A 5,387-nucleotide genomic window follows, 5' to 3' on the forward strand; every position below is an offset into this window, starting at 1 on the left:
ATCTTTATAAATGATGTTGCATAAATAAACACTTATCCAACCAGTCTGCATTTGTTTTTGTATTATTTTCATTTGATTCGATTTCATTTGTTTTTTTCATTATGTTTTGTTTTTAGAAACGGTTAATGACTGTGAAGTGTCAAAAGTACAAAATTTCACAAATTTTAAGATTGTTGTAACGCGTAAGAAAAAGAATGTTTTGTTTATTTTATGTATTCTCTTCCTTGGTCTATGATTTGAATGAAGATGTTTAATCGTGCAAGGTTGGTATAGAAAAGATTATCTCACAGTCACTCACCATCAGGGCACAGCACAAGCTAAAATTTCAAATACGAATCTATTTCCCCCTTCCAATTGTATATATATAAAAAAATAATCGGGAATTTTGAGTAAATACTTTGTGGTAATAAATATGAAATCGATGATTGAAGTTAAGCTACGCAAAACAAATAAGAGTCAAAAGAAACATAGTTATGAAATAACTATCGGGATTTTAAAAGATGGAAACTCCTCAGCAGGGAGTGAAATATGTTCGCCTAAAATATTCAGATAGGATTGTGTGTGCGTGTGCATAAATACACATATATATATACAGGGTTGACTGAAAGTCAACCGACAGTAAATCAAAAATGCGATAAATTCTATCTGTTATTCTGCATTAACTCGAATGGCAAAATGTATCACTCGAGAAGGACTTCAGTTTGAACTGTTTTCATGATGTTTCATATTTAGATTCTTTTATTAAATTCATTCAGTTGTTGAACATAAATAAATTTCTGAATTAAACGGTTTTGATTTGCTGTCAGGTGACTTTTGACCAACCCTGTACATATCTATATGCAAGGGAGAAAATATTGAAGTATTATGCCATCTGTGATTCGGAAAAAGTAATGACCATTCGTAAAAACATGACGAATGTAAAGTGTAGTTCTTATGACTGAGTTGTGATGGAATAGCTTGGAGGGTATCGAAAAGAGGGAGAGGATTAATCATGTAGCATGATAATGGTACATGATAAATTCTTTCATAAATACCCCAAAATTAGAATATGAGTGTGCTTATAGTAAATGATGGAAGACTATAATTGTTACTATGCAACTAGGATATTTTAAACATCTACATTGCTAGAAATAAGAGTGAGCTAAAATGCTCTAATGTTGTAGTCAAAGTACATAATTATTTACGTATATATAGACGAGGATTTAATCGTCTGATAACGCCTTTCGAGAATTTCGTATAAGAAATGTAAGTGTTCATAATACTTTTGTCGCATGTGTGTAATATATTTCTCTCATTGTATCCAATGAAGCAAATGCAACAAGATCAGTCGCTTGTTAGTTGCAGGGAAACTATCAATGCTGTCCAATAAAAACTAATTAGTTATTTGAGTATCAGTAAATAAAGATTAATCATGCCTTTAAACAAATGAGGTTTGCCACATGATAACGATGACGACAGTAAAAGGCAACGCCTAGTTTCGTTCACTGCTGAAACAAACAACACTTATTTCATTTCTATACATCATTTCTTTAGTGGATTCTACTGGATAACCTTGTAGAACTGAATCAGTCATTCACTACCAGCTGCGTTCATTGTAACACAAAAAAGGCATAATTAAAACCAACTAAAATCAGCAAGTGGCAATGCACAATACATAAATACATGTATGTTTGTATGTATGTATATATTTTTCATCAATTTTCATACACTTTAAAGGAAATTTCATATACTAAAGGAATTTTCATACGCATTAAAGAAAGTTTCATGTACTGACGTGATTTAAAATTTGTTCGGATCTTTAAACAATATTGTGATACGTTGTAATTATTTTTTAAAATGACGTCTTCGACTTCAGATGGAAACAAAGGATTTACAAAAGAATGTAGCCTTTATGATTTTATTCATTCCTTAAAACCACCAGATTACTTCCCTCTACGCCGCATGAAAATGACACGAAATATTTGGAATTCCCTTGGATTATTCGATCGCATTTCCTATTTATCTTATTGCTTACTCTATGCTATGATATTGGCTGATGCTCTGCGTTATTTTCTGTTCATTTGGTCAATATTTAAAGAAACAGAAGTGGGATTATTAATGGTATCAACCTTTATTTTATTATCAAAATTGTCTCGTATAATATGCTTACTTTATTTCCTGATGCAAAAGTATGACCAGTTTGAGAAATCAACTTGCTTTACTGAGTATAGAATACCATCAGATCGACGGAAACATTTCGCTAACATATGGTATAAACGAAAGCGTATTGTTTTCTTTGCTATTTTAATGGATTACATTACACAATTTGTTTACGTCGTAATTTTTCCAGTTTGCTTTAGATATATACGTTTCCTAGAGATCTACTCGTTCCCAGCGTCAGACTCTGACAACTTTTTTCTACCAATTATAATAACATCTCATATGCTAAAGTTAGCTATTAGTTTAATGCTTGATAACGATAACTTAGTCTCCGCTTTCCTTATAATATTCGTGAAAGAAGAGTTCGATAAACTTACCGAAGACTTTCGACAAAATATGCTCGATATAAATCATGGAGAATCCATAGATAAGTGCAAAGTTAAAAGTCATCTGATAGCCGAAGCTTCGAAAAAACATAGAACACTTTGTAAATTGCTGGACTTATGCAATGATAAATTCCAAATCGTGTTAGCAGTAGTTATATTCTTTGTCCCAAGCGGCATTTTTTGTGTGATATATGGGACTCTGAATGATATATTAATTATCGAAGAGATCATTTTTATGGTATGTTTCTTAATTGGAAGCGCCTATGCGATGCTTATGTATTTTGGGGAAGGCATAACACTGTATAGTAAGGTAAGTATACGTATGTGTATTGATTACTTTGTGAAATTCACCAGAATCACATTCAACTATTACCTATATATATGTATGTGTGTGTGTGTGTGTGTGTGTGTGTGTGTGTGTGTGTGTGTGTGTGTGTGTGTGTGTGTGTGTGTATGTTTGTGTGTATATAGAGAGAATGAGAGGATAGATAGATTGATTGATTGATTGATTGAATCATTCATTTATTCATTCATTCATCACTATAACGGTTGCTCTATTTACGTTGGCTGCTCGCGTGTGGGCAGCAAGAGTGATGCTTTCGCGTTCGTTCCACAAGGAAAAACAAAAAACATTGTGTACAAGGAGGTTTTATACGATTATTTCGCTTCGTAGTTTTATAACTTTTTCAATTCTTTTTTAATTTTTGCCTTTTTGTCAGTACTTTCTAAGTAGGTGTAGGTTAATATTCATTGCAGTGCATTTGACACTCTCAAACATCAGCTGTAAAAAGGCTGATTCTCGCGGCGTTACAAAGCTTCATTACAAATCAGACCCTGCTCAAAAATCAGCTCTTGTTCCTCACCAACCCCCATTCGCCAGGCATCGGAGGACCATGGAAACGTTACTATTTCACTTCCGTACGACTCTCAAACAGTCAACAATGCTTTTATGACAACATTTACATTCTTAGGCGGTTCCCTGCAAATACTTCACACTTCGCCTACACCTGGCCTCCGCTCAGCTCTATTTCCCTCCCTTCGTCAGCACAGCAGCTTCATCTTCTACATCCAACGGACATGCAACATCTCCCCCCCCCTTCCATCTCCTCTCTCAACATTACAGTTTACATCAGCGGCAACACGATCCCAATATACAATTTGAAAACCAAGCAACATATTTTATACAACAACAAATAACGACGACCAATGAAACAAATGGATAAAAATAATTACAAAAGTAACTATCTCTTACACGCCATTACAATTTACATCAAATAACAACACTTAAAAAGTCGATACAACTAAATACATACATCCTCTCTCTCACCATTATATTTTACACCATTACATTTTACATCAAATACAAAGTATTCAAAAGCAACAGGTCATTTTAGACAACATCTCGATGAGAGAGGTGTTGTGATTCATCTATTCAGCACCACTACAGTCTTGCTCGTCTGACATATGGTGAGTAGATGCTATTGTGGTATATTTTCAAACTTACCCATATTTACTTACCCATGATTAATCTCCCTTTTTCCTCCATAGGGCATCTATTCTGTTTTCACAGATCATGAAGTTTTGTAACAGCAAGTCCACTGCCGTTGGTGGAAAAGGAAGACACCGCATTCACCTGTGAATGTTTTACACACCCTTCCAGGACCACCTACCAAATTGTTACAATTGTGAGAACAATAACACAGCCTTTTCAGGGCCACCTCACATTCTATTGTTACCCCTTCTTAGAGAGTTGCAATGCTCTTTCCAGGGCTTTCTATCCAGTTGCAAATCGATTGGTTGGGCGTTAACTTATATCAATCTTTGCCTCAATAATCATAATTGAGTAGAATCATTAAGAGTACTTTAAAGCAATTAAGCCCCGAGCAACGCCGGGCACTTCTGGTAGTATATATATATATATATATATATATATATATATATATATATATATATATATATATATATATATATATATACATACACATGCTGAGCTTTCACAGATTTACCCGAGAAGCCACACTAACTGAACTAGAAACCACACATTTACGAAGCGAACTTCTTAGCAACTATGTAACTTTTCTCCAAAACACGCAATACAAATTTATGCACAACCAAATGCTGAGATAAAAATGAATACCGAACCGAAAGTTTAGTATGTTTCATCGATTTGCAGGCTCCTCTTCAATAGTTCACAATTATATTCTTTCTCTATTTATTTTACTTCATCTGCTGCAAGAGAAAATACAGCAGACTTTCACAAAGGATCATGTAAATTTTTGCCGACCACAGGAACACTATCAAACCGACTCTGTTTTACTATGTTTCCATTTTACGTCCTTATGTTTCACCCCTCTTCTTTAATTCCATCGTCCCACTTATATTCATCTGTTTGGCAGATATCTGTTCGCATCGAACCAAATAAAGTTTCCGTACTGATTATTATAACGAAGTGTTTATGCTCTTGTAATATTCATCGATCCGGCCGTAGTGGAAAAGCTTTCTCTGATCAAACACACATGAAATTGTTCGAAATATCACTGTGTCATGTGTCGCATTTATTATGGATATCTTTTCTTCCTTTTAGATATCATTCTCCATTGTGATGCACAGGCATATTTTTCAGTAAAAGAAAATTTAAACGCAACTGGTTTCATAATGATATTTAATGTTTAGAAAATATATCACAATAATGAAAAATCTAACATTGAACACTTTCAGTAATGTATTATGCTATTTATTTATGGAAATGTGAGTTACAAACAAAGTGTGCAGATGAGAGAATAAGAAAAATAGAAAAGAGAGAAAAACATTTTGACAAAATATTAGTTATGGTAAGATATCAGTTAAAAGATAGCAGACAGT

The 5,387-nt window shown here is 33.7% G+C and overlaps 1 protein-coding gene across 5 annotated transcripts in view; it reads left to right on the forward strand.

Moving 5' to 3' along the window:
- The window catches only part of LOC106880487 (uncharacterized), a 127,472-nt gene extending 127,435 nt beyond the window's left edge, over positions 1 to 37 (forward strand). For all 5 annotated transcript variants that reach the window (XM_052969925.2, XM_089356050.1, XM_089356049.1 and 2 more), the window contains exon 4: positions 1 to 37. This exon is cut by the window's left edge and continues 1,852 nt beyond it. The gene's annotated coding sequence lies outside the window, so the exon portion shown is untranslated.
- Positions 38 to 5,387: the final 5,350 nt, after the last annotated feature.

The sequence above is a fragment of the Octopus bimaculoides genome, chromosome 8, assembly GCF_046866305.1.
Source record: "Octopus bimaculoides isolate indiv1 chromosome 8, ASM4686630v1, whole genome shotgun sequence".
Taxonomy (NCBI): domain Eukaryota; kingdom Metazoa; phylum Mollusca; class Cephalopoda; order Octopoda; family Octopodidae; genus Octopus; species Octopus bimaculoides.